General features: G+C 44.8%; 1 protein-coding gene across 3 annotated transcripts in view; it reads left to right on the top strand.

The window, feature by feature from the left end:
- HTR7 (5-hydroxytryptamine receptor 7) overlaps positions 1-12,508 on the top strand; it is a 904,402-nt gene that overhangs the window by 322,517 nt on the left and 569,377 nt on the right. The window lies entirely within an intron of this gene.

Here is a 12,508-nt window from a genome sequence, read left to right as displayed (position 1 = left end):
GAAAACCAAGGATTATTTCAAGCTTCTTACCTGCATCCGGAATCTTCTTGCCAGCATCCCTGAAGGAAGACTTCAATTTAAAAGCATCGCGTTGCTCGCTGCAGCGCCACGCTTCACTCACCTGTCCTCGAGACATCTCCAGGCTCCATCGCGGCTGTCAGCATTGGACGCCACATCTCTGCACCTAGGGGAGAGAGGAAGAAACAAAAGGTGAGCAGAAGGACACACAGAAGGAAAGCCTGATTAACAGCCATAATACTTACCGGCTTTTCTTCCACATTTCGGGTCGGCGCCGCCCCGTTGGCAGGTACCGTACCCCGGCCCCTATGGTGAAAGGACTAGAGACATTTCAGAGGAATGATAAGGACATCTAGAGGGATCGCCCTCATTACTACTCACCTGAGCAGGTTAACCCCTCGGCGCATCGCCTTCATTCTGCACCTGAAATAAAGGACAGATCACAGGTGAGAAAGACAGCATAAAGGGGGCCTCACTTGAACTTTGAACTTTCATACTTACGGCGCATCGCTCAGGAAAGTCAAGTGAATTTTGCCAGCGCCATTCTGAAAACCAGTGAAGTAACTGGACGAACGCGCGCCCCTGCACCAGAAGCAGGATGGAGAGTTCAACCTTCAAAACCATAAGGTGAGCTTAAACCGGGTTTGGAGGAATAGAGAGGAACGGAGGGGGCAAGGGGGGAGCTAGCACACCATTCTGCAGACTGTTAATCCCCTTTCTCATCTGCAGAAGGATATTCCTACGGGCCAAGGAAGCACGATTTGGAGGTCCTGTCCAATCGGTGTTCTGGGTCCTGCGCATCACGCTAGAAGAGGCCGCAGTAATCCAGACTAGATCAGCGCCCCCATGGGAACCAGGTGGGCGTTACAGAACGCGAAGCCTCCCTACAAATTCCCACCCAGGCGCTATGGAAACTTCTGAGACTGACCAACTGGCCCAACTACTGGGGGAATTACGGGCCGAGGTACACGCCGCTCGTCAAGAGACTAATGCCCTCAGAAGAGAAGTGATTGTAACAAGGGAAAGGACTGATGACCTGGCTAGACAGCTTTTGCAAGGTCAAGCTGGACAAGCTCCTTTACCCGGTTCCGGGGGGAACCCCACTCCTGTGGTTTCCAGTAACCCTGTGCTGATTAATCTACCTGCAAACATGCCGCTGGCCCAACCCGAACGCTTTGCTGGGGACCCCAAACGATTCGCCGTATTCATGAATCAGTGTCGTTTGCACTTCCTATGCAAACCCGGGGCCTTCCCTAATGATCAGACCAAGGTAGCCTTTGTGTTGTCATATCTCAGTGGCTGTGCTGCCAATTGGTCAGTCCCACTGGTAACTCAAGATGACCCGATTCTTCGTGATTTTCAAGGATTTCAAACAAGCATGGAAAGGTTATTTGCTCGACATTCCCAGGGACAGGCTCTGGATGACGAACTTCTATCTCTGCGACAGGGCAATCAAGACCTTCTATCCTACATTGCAACCTTCAATAGACTAATTGTGGAAACTGGTTGGCCAGAGGATAAAAGAATCACGTTATTCTATCGAGGTCTACGCGGAGAACTTAAAGATGTCCTGGCACAAGTTGTAAATCCGCCCCAAGAATGCACTGAATATATAGACTTAGTGGTCCAGTTGGATCACAGGCTGCAAAACAGAAAAGCAGATCGGTCCAAGTTTGAAACCCGGGTGTGGGCCAAAACCCACGCTAACCCCAAGGGGGCTGATGCCTCGGAGCCTATGCAAATCGGAGGAGTTAAAGGACCCCTAACTCAAAAAGAACGGGAAAGAAGACGACAGATGCAATTATGCCTTTATTGTGGGTCCTCAGGACACTTTCTACGAGATTGCCCGGTTAAGCCGCCCAAGAAGGTGGTAGGAGCCGCTGATAAAATCCATGGAAACTCTGTATCGGGAAACGACCACGCCCGGCAAGCGTAGGGGTCCGCTTGCCGAGCTTGAAAACTAACTCTCAGACCTCGCATTTCATTGTACCAATGGTCCTCATAGATCCGGAACAGCCAAAATGGTTGCATGCTATAAAGGCATACATCGATAGCGGGGCTATAGGAAACTATGTGGATCGAGAATTGGTCTCTAGGATAAACCTCCCTCTGCATCCTAAAACCAGCAAAGATGTCATCACCACTGTAGATGGAACCGAAATTGCCTCTGGACCGGTAACACATTCCACAGCTGAGGTGACACTTGTAGGTCCGGATGGCCATCGGGAGGCAGTTGTGTTTGATGTGATCAAGGCTCCACAGTTTCAGCTAATTCTCGGAGTCCCTTGGTTAGAGACACATAATCCTCGAATTGATTGGCGAGCGAAGAGAATAAACTTCCCGGATTGTGCACAAACCTGCTACCCAGAAAATCCAAAGATTAATCTAGCATCAGTAACCTCTGTCCCCGTGCAACTACCTCCAGAGTACCAAGACTTTCAGGACGTCTTCCAAAAGGAACAGGCCAACACGTTACCTCCCCACAGATCGTACGATTGCCAAATCGATCTGGTGCCCGGTGCACAACCCCCTTGTAGCAGGATTTATGCCCTTACTGAACCTGAGAATCTGCATTTGAGACAATATTTAGATCAATACCTCGCCAATGGTTTCATTCGCCCGTCAAAGTCCCCGGCATATTCAGCTTTGTTCTTCGTGTCTAAAAAAGAGGGCGACCTTAGGACTTGTATGGATTACCGCGCATTGAACCAGATAACTGTTAAAAATCGTTAGCCTCTGCCTCTGATCCCTGAACTCCTTGACCAGGTGAAGGACGCTTGCGTATACACCAAGTTAGATCTCTGGGGGCTTTTCATCTGGTACGAGTAAAAGAAGGCGACGGATGGAAAACGGCCTTCCGTACAAAATATGGACTATTCGAATACCAGGTGATGCCTTTCGGGTTGTGCAACGAGCCTGCTGCCTTCCAATTCTTCATGAATGATGTCCTTCGGGAACTCATCAATGTCTGTGTTATCGTGTATATCGATGACATTCTTGTTTACTCCTCTTCGGAATCTGATCACAGAAAACATGTCAGGGCCGTCCTAGAGAAACTGCGCCAGCACAAACTGTTTGCCAAGCTGGAAAAATGTGTTTTCCATACCACCGAGGTTGAGTTTCTCGGATTCATCCTGACACCTAAAGGGGTCCGAATGGATTCACGGAAAGTGGATGCCATCCTCAAATGGCCATCACCTAGTTCAGTGAAAGGTGTCCAAAGCATGCTTGGTTTTGCCAACTTTTATCGCAGGTTTATCCCGGAGTTTTTACGTGTGGTGCAACCCATCACTGCACTCTTGCGAAAAAATAAACGTTTTGAATGGACCGAGGAAGCCGAACAGGCTTTTCAGGAGTTGAAAGCTAAGTTCACGTCCGCACCTATTTTGAAGCACCCGCGTCCTGATCTCCCATATATAGTCGAAACCGACACGTCCAGCTTAGCCATGGGAGCTGTCCTGTCTCAGAGAGACCCTGAAACCAACCAACTGCACCCCGTAGGATTTTGGTCCAGAAAGTTCTCACCGCCGGAGATAAATTATGCGATTACCGATAAGGAACTATTAGCCATTAAGTCCGCCTTTAAGGCTTGGCGGCATTATCTCCTCGGCGCCTGGCATACCATCACCGTGATCACTGATCACCGAAATTTACAATATTTAAAAACTGCCAAGGCCCAATCGTCTCGACAGCTCCGATGGGCTTTGTTCCTTGCTGAGTTCGATTTTGTAATCACCTACCGCCCCGGTTCTAAGAATGGTAAGGCGGACGCTCTATCCCGAATTGGAATGGAAGAAATAGACACAAACTCAGAACCTGTGCCGATAATTCCCGAACAAAGAATTTTGGGAATAACCACTTTACAAACCCTTGAAGACATTCAAGCACGAGTAAAACAAGTCCTGGACTCTTCAGCCTTGCAGGATTGGATCAAAAAGGGGTCTAACTTTTCAGTCAAGAATGGCTTACCTTACTTCCAAGGACGCTTATTTTTGCCAGAAAAGGAATTGCAAGAACTGGTTATTTCCCGTCATCATGACACCCTGATGGAAGGACATCCTGGCATTGCCAAAACTGAGGAAAAGGTTAGACGACAATTCTGGTGGCCTTCCTGGCGAAAGGATATTAAATCTTTCGTGATGTCCTGTGGAGTTTGTGCCCAAAACAAAGGTCAAAAGACAAGACCCGCCGATCTTCTTCAGCCCTTAGACATTCCACCAGCACCTTGGCACACCCTGTCACTAGATTTTATCACGGACCTGCCCTCTTGTAATGGTTACAATACTATTCTGGTCGTGGTGGATTTATTTTCCAAAATGGCCCACTTTATTCCTTGAAAGGATTACCTTCAGCCTTTGTTCTTGCCAATGAATTCCTCGAGAATATCATCCGTTTGCATGGATTCCCGTCCATACTAGTCTCCGATCGGGGAAGCCAGTTTATTTCTCATTTTTGGAAAAAGTGTTGTCAGCTGGCACAAATCGACGTAAGACTCTCGACCAGCCACCACCCACAGACCGATGGTCAGACGGAGAGAACGAACCAGACCCTTGAACAATTTCTACGATGTATGTTGCACCAATCGGAGGGTAATTGGAAGGATATTCTGTGGTTGGCTGAATATGCTTATAATAATTCGATACACTCTGGAACGGGTCAAAGCCCCTTTTTTACCCTATATGGACATCACCCTCGTACTTCAGACTTGGACTCACCTTCGAGCCTTGAAATGCCCGCAGTGGATCATTTGCATTCTACGATAACTCAAGCCTTCAAGGATGCAACTGCACATTTACAACATGCGAAAGAGAAATACAAAAAGAATGCGGATCTACATCGAAAGGAGGCGCCTCCGTACCAAATTGGGGATCAAGTATGGTTGGCTACCAAACACTTATCGCTCAAGGGACCTCGAACTTTTAATCCAAGGTATTTAGGCCCTTACTCAATCAAAGCTATAATTAACCCAGAGCAGTCAAGCTCGATCTACCAGCCAACATGCGGATTCACCCCGTTTTTCATGTGTCACTTTTGAAACCAGTACAACCAGGAACCAGATTAATAAAGCCACCAGATCCAATCCTGATAGATGGAGAGCCAGAATTCGAAGTAAAGAACATTTTGGATTCCAAAATCTTAAAATCAAAGCTTTTCTATCTAATTGATTGGAAAGGGTACGGGCCTCAAGAAAGGTCTTGGGAACCCAGTGATCACGTACATGCACCTCGGCTGGTAAAAAGGTTCCATCGGAATTTCCCAAACAAACCGAAACCTCCAGAAGGAACGACCTTGGGAGGGGCCTTGGTGGGGAGTGCTGTCATGATGTCTACCCCCGGAGCATCAGGCCAGGCCCAGCACCCCCAGAAGCAGGCATCATGCCCTCGGGTAAAAGCCCAGCGGCCCCTTATAGGGACTCTTTGGACTCAGTCCTGGCGCCTTTGGCGCCAGGCTCATGTTGGACATCAGTCCTGGCGCCATAGGCGCCAGGCTCATAAAGGGAGGTGTTTTGTGCACTTACCTGATGCAGACCATGCTGCACGCTTCAGGCCTCCCTGAGACCTGAAAGGGACTATTCTTTCATAGGGACTATTTTTTCACTCGGGCGTGGCCAGGGAAGGATACATACCTAGTTGGGGAAGGATACATACCTGGGACTTCTTTGGAGGCTATTTAAGCCACGCCCAGACAGCAGCTCATGCTTCGCGTTGTTCTGCTTCCTGCAGCTTAACGCTCACCGTGTCTGCTCCTGCTCCTGGACTACAGCCACGCCCGTCTTGAACTTGGAAGACCTGCAAGGAAGGAAGAGAAGAGAAAGGTGAAAACCAAGGATTATTTCAAGCTTCTTACCTGCATCCAGAATCTTCTCGCCAGCATCCCAGAAGGAAGACTTCAATTTAAAAGCATCGCGTTGCTCGCTGCAGCGCCACGCTTCACTCACCTGTCCTGTCCTCGAGACATCTCCCGCCTCCATCGCGGCTGTCAGCATCGGACGCCACATCTCTGCACCTAGGGGAGAGAGGAAGAAACAAAAGGTGAGCAGAAGGACACACAGAAGGAAAGCCTGATTAACAGCCATAATACTTACCGGCTTTTCTTCCACATTTCGGGTCGGCGCCGCCCCGTTGGCAGGTACCGTACCCCGGCCCCTATGGGGAAAGGACTAGAGACATTTCAGAGGAATGATGAGGACATCTAGAGGGATCGCCCTCATTACTACTCATCTCGGCAGGTTAACCCCTCGACGCATCGCCTTCATTCTGCACCTGAAATAAAGGACAGATCACAGGTGAGAAAGACAGCATAAAGGGGGCCTCACTTGAACTTTGAACTTTCATACTTACGGCGCATCGCTCAGGAAAGTCAAGTGGATTTTGCCAGCGCCATTCTGAAAACCAGTGAAGTAACTGGACGAACGCGCGCCCCTGCACCAGAAGCAGGATGGAGAGTTCAACCTTCCAAACCATAAGGTGAGCTTAAACCGGGTTTGGAGGAATAGAGAGGAACGGAGGGGATAAGGGGGGAGCTAGCACACCATTCTGCAGACTGTTAATCCCCTTTCTCATCTGCAGAAGGATATTCCTACGGGCCAAGGAAGCACGATTCGGAGGTCCTGTCCAATCGGTGTTCCGGGTCCTGCGCATCACGCTAGAAGAGGCCGCAGTAATCCAGACTAGATCAGCGCCCCCATGGGAACCAGGTGGGCGTTACATGGGCGTAGTTCCTTGAGAGTGGGATAAGGATCTGAGTGTCATCAGCAAAGTTGGTATAGATGACACCCATATCATCTAGAGCTGCGAAGAGGAGCTTAGTATTAGCATTGTATAGTGTAGTAGAGAGGCATGAGTCTTGAGGTACTCCAATGGGGACTGGGATGTATGAGGGATATTATCTTTGTGTGTTTGGGAGTACGTATAAAGAATCATTTGGGCACCACTAGAAGATATTTTAAACATAATGGATAATGCAAAATGTACACAAAGGTAAAGTTTGCATCTCATGTTGAAGTTAGATTTTCAGCACGCTATGTACTAGGTCCTAGCTCCCCAGATGTAGCTCCTGCCTTCTTAATGATACCGATACCGAGGAGCCTGCTTTAGCAGCTTTTCATCAAATCTTTATTTTGAACTCTGCAAAGGCAAGAGGGGGAAGTATTTGGCCAGAGTACATTAGTAAGAAAGTATTTTGTCACGGTGAACTACCTGTTTCTCATGAAGAACTACATCCCAATACCTCTCTCAAGTCAAGGTTCAGTACACCTGAACATAGTGACCTCTGGCACTGGATCTGAGAATCCTGGTGAAGGAATGCAGAGGTAGTGTGGAAAAAGAATTAAGCATGTTTTTAAAGCCCCCTCTTTTTTGGAAATCACCCTGTGAAGTTTCGCTTTTTATAATATGCTATATTCGCAAAGCTGTAACTGGAGATTAGTGTTTGTGTATATAGGCCACACAGACTGGATGCCAAAGATGCAGAGCATCCTATTTAAAGTCAACCTGTTTGTTTTATGTTTCTGAGGCCTATATTTCTGTCTGACATCTGATTCCTCCTGCTTCTAAGCACTGAAAAAATAGATTTTATTACTACAAAATGTAATAGTACTTAATTTATTGACCTGAGAAGGATAATGGGCTGATTCATCCCAGTTAAAATATGAACTTGGAGGTTGAGCTTTAAACTCGCTGAGCTATCCAATTGCAATACAATATGCTGTTTAATCCTTTTTGCATTTAATAGGAAACCTCTATGAGGATATCTACTCATCACGCTCTCCTGTGCCCTCAAGTCCCTTTTAATAAAATATAGCACTACTGGTATCAGGTTTACCAATGGGCCATGACATATTCCTCCTGCTTCTAAGCACTGTAATAATAAGTGTTCTGTTAATATGAAATGTGACCCCCATAGCCAATGCTTTACCAAATGCTGTGGCATGTGCCTTTAAGGAGAAATAGCTGGTAAGGTAGCTCAATGGGTTAAGTGCTCAATGCTGGGTTCAATGTGTATTTTGCAGGTCACAGGCTTGAATCCTAGCAAGGTCTACTCAACCATGTATGATGCTGACCATATAGCTTAGACATGTATGGTTAATGGCATAAATGGTCAGCGGCATATATGAAGACAATGCCGTGGTGTCAGCCTCTTGGTCCTCCTGATGATGATTCATGTATGGATTGAACTGTGTTCAGGTGCATAGGCTCCCTTTCAGTTTGTTCATGAACTTTAATAAAGTGTGTGCAGTTATATGTCAGTTGTCTGACTTTATCCTATACCAGGTGTCTGAGACACTAACTGATATTGGGTGGCAATACTGGACATTTGAGGATGTACTTGGCATATGAAATAAGCAACTAGATATAGAAAGATGTTACACATTTTGACCATACATAGGCGTTCCTGCTATAACAGACATGAGATGGTTTTATACTCAAATGCTACAGTAACCATACTGAATTATGGCAGCACCTTGGAATGTGGGACTTAACTTGGCATATGAGTATTAGACCTGATGTGCAGAAATAATTGGTATCAGTTGCCAATCATTTCCATATGAGGCTTTAGTGGCATAAGCAAGGCAGTGTCCCTGGCCTGAGTTGGTTGTACTGGGACTATCCACGTCCTAACATGACCCCCTCCAAGGCATATTAAGACAGCACTGTAGTTAAAATGTATTTGGTATATAAAATAGTCTTATGTCTGCTTTAGTATTGGTTTGGTATGAGTTTTTTTACACCCATCAGTCACTTCACATCGGGGTTAAATGTCATGCAATGATATTTTATGTGATGGTATAGAGGTCAAAGTTCATATGACATCACTTCCTGAGATTTCATCGGGTGTGTGACGACACTTTCCGTTAACCCAGGCATTTTGGTGAACTGACGTCCCTGGAATTTCACATACAAAACTTACCCAAATTCCAAATAAATTAAATCAGTTAAAATAGGCACACATGTGCACTTACATTAAAATGATTAAAAAACATGAATAGTAAGGGGGAGCAAGGGCATGAAAATGAAACTACAAACAAATAAAGACAAAAGGCATTGAGGAAGAAATTGGTAAGGGTGAAAAAGAGAAGGAGGGTACTAGGATTTCCCCCTTTAATCACGAATTGAGCAAGGAAATATAAGTGCAAAAACACAACTTTTTTTTATAAACAAGGCAGTGGGATGAATTTAGGTGAAATGTACATAGTAACACATTTCATTGAAAGAAGTGATGAAGGATATGCATTGAGTTGCATTTCGATAATTTGTCATGTGGTGAAATGACAATGATCTGCTGATTTTGTGCTTGTTGCCAAGACGCAAACTGTACTCTCTTCCGTTGGCCTTTCTGCCTTGTTGACTGCTCTCTCCTCTGATGAAAACAACGCACCTACGAGTTGAAGTCCTCATGCTTCTGTGTCCGATTGAATAGGAAGTATTAGAAGTCAAGGTCTTGTTGGTAAGGCAGCTAAATTTTTTCTCAAGGAATTTCCTTTCAACGGAGAACACACATCGAATAGCAAGCAAGGACAGGAGGTTGTTTTTCTTGCACATTAAGGACTGTTCAATGCCCTGGTATTCACAATCTAGCCTGTGAGCAATGCCAAAGCTATTCTTGCATTCTTTTACCTAATATATGTTGAATTTCGCACAATGATTTGCACAGTTTGTTCTGACTTAATGTGGACGGTGCTTATTTATTCCAAATCACTCTTTCTGCCAACTGCAAATGTAATGAAATCTGGAACACAAAAAAAGAGAAGCACATGATTGAATGCATGTTGCCAACAAGCAGTCTGTTAATGCGCCTGGCACAATATAACCATAGTCCATCAAGTCATACACGCCTTTTGATGGCATGGCCTCTGGTCACTGAGTATATATTGGAATAAAAAAAGGTTCTTCTAGTTCAGGGTTGTCTTCGTAGGTTCGGCAAGATGTTGGATTTTTAGGATCTACCGCAATAATATTCATGAGATTAATTTGCATACAATGATTCTAAATGTATGCACATGTATCTCATGAACATTAATGAGGGTTAACCTGAAAACCTGTCAGGGTTGCGGCCCTTGAGGTCTGAAGTTGGAGTTCGATCTGGGTGGAGCTTCATTGTTAAACTCCATTCCCATGGTTTACATTGCTATGTAAATTCAAAATAATGCACGAAAAAGGTAATGTGAAAAAAAAATGTGAACAGCACTATCTACAATTTGTTCTGTTTTGCAGCATATTTTTTAACCCAAAGACTGGTTCCCATTTAAGGAAGTGGATAAGCCACCAAGACATGTTATTTAAAGGTTTTGGCAGAGACCCAAGTGGGCCAATCTGAGGTGGTGCCTTTAATGAAGTTACATGTTTTAAAAGAAGCAGCTCCTAGCCAAGTGTGCTACAAAAGGAAAACACGCCTGTAATCTTCTTCAATCTTCTTTTGTTGCAGTTATAGAAGATAAGTACAAAGTTTTATAAAACACCCACCAGAAGCATTAAATCAGAAGCAAATCACCGTCCAACTGACATTACCAGCATCCTCAATCAGTCAGAAATGCCTTTCACCGACCAGCCCTTTAGCAGTGTATGTTCAGCCATGAAAAACAGATACCACACACAACTACCTCCTATCAAACCTGACAAAAGTCCTTGCTCACCCCACACATAAACCAATGGCATCACATCTGACAAAGGGCCTAATTACAAGGTTGGCTGTAGAACCCAGCGTTAGGCGGTGTGCTACCGCCAACCCCGTAACACTGTTTCCGCCGCCTGACATCCCGGTGCCACCAGGATATCATAAACAGCGGCGGAACTGTAAATCCCCATTTCCTGTGGAGTCCCATAGGACTCTGTGGGAATGGGGACACTGAAGCACTGGCACCGTTAGGAGCGGTGCTGGTGCTTCCGTGAAATCCCTGCCTGTAGGGGCCTGCCTGCCGGGAGTACCGTGCACCTGCCGGCAGACTCGTGGTTTGACGGTACGGAAAGGGTGTTTATAATGAAGTCCAAAATCACAAATAATGAAGCAGAAATTAGGCAAATCATATCAATGAGAGAAGAAGGCCTATTCCACTGTAAACAACAAGAATACAAATGCAAACACAAATGCTAGATATGTAAGATAGTACACCATAATGGAGGAAAATGGCTTTCCTGCTGTTCACATGATACAAAGACCCAACACGCCTAAGAGGGTCAATGTAAAGGTCTGTGGGTATAGCAGAGTGCGACTGAATGTAATTATGGGCAAGCAGTTGCTTGCTTGCTGGATTGATTGTGTATAACAGATCGTGTACTTCTAACACGAAAATCTGGGCAGACCAAGGTTTCCAGGTCAGAAATGCACCATTGTTAATGTGAATCCTAAATGTCGCCTACAATGTCTGTGCATTATAGACCACCTTTACACGAACCATTCGATTTCACCTGCCATTTGCAGGTACAAAAATCAAGTGGATTCCATCGAAAGCCCTTGCATCTCCCTGGTATCTCCAACCCAACCAAAATGACAAGGTGCGAAGGTAATCTTACATTTGACTCACAAATGCATTAATATGACATGGTCAGTAAAAAAAAAAATACCTGCGTAAAACCATTTACTCATTTACTCACAGCAATATTAATGCCAGCATGAAAATTAGCCTTCGTGTCACTGTTAACAAAAAGTAAAAACTATGTGTTGTCAAATAAATCTCCCTGGAATAAAAACTATAAAGAAATACTAATTCATGAAATACAAATGAATACATAATGCTTCTGGTCATATGGATGACCTAAAGTTGAATTCCTACACATATCAAACACAAAACAGTTAATGAAAAAAAGCAATTCAACAAATGGATTCAAACAAACACATTATGTACCAAAATCTGCAAACACATAAACTAATACAATGTATGTATTTACGTTAGAAGGCAAGTCTATTAACAAATGACAAAAAAGAGCAAAAATACATTGTAATAAAAAATAAGACAAAACAGTTATCCTACAAAAATGGAATACACATGTAACAATTAAACTTAGGAGAGATGCCGACAATAATGAATGTAACAGAGTTCACAGACGCTCGTCTAGTTTCAGCATGGCGCCTCATCATTGTGTCGTGGCATCTTCACCTGGACACACATAAGTACAAAAATGTACAGCAAAAAATGTACATGGTGAAGTGTAAATCCATTTCAGATGTCCCGAAAATGATAAGCAAAAGAGGGGTTGTCGCTAATTCCTACCATCCACTATCCGTGACCTTGTTTCTCCATTATTTATTTTGTGTCTAACATGGCTGCTAGCACCACTCATCACTCTGATTGGCTCTTGTCTTGGCCTGAATGCTGCACTTCGTCTGACACTGTGCTACAATGCGTGAAATCTGTTTTTTTTTATTTCTCCATCAGATATGTTCATGTATATTTAGTGCATTGGAGGGCCGTCATTTTGTAACCCTGATTCACTTCATTGTATGCTGCTCTGCAGCCAAAGTTTGCCCGACCGTTTGACCCTATTTCTCCTTT

Source organism: Ambystoma mexicanum, chromosome 8 (genome assembly GCF_040938575.1).
Source record: "Ambystoma mexicanum isolate Mex_15411 chromosome 8, UKY_AmexF1_1, whole genome shotgun sequence".
NCBI lineage: Eukaryota > Metazoa > Chordata > Amphibia > Caudata > Ambystomatidae > Ambystoma > Ambystoma mexicanum.
The sequence above is the reverse complement of the archived record's forward strand: the minus strand, read 5'-3'. Positions and strand labels throughout refer to the sequence as shown.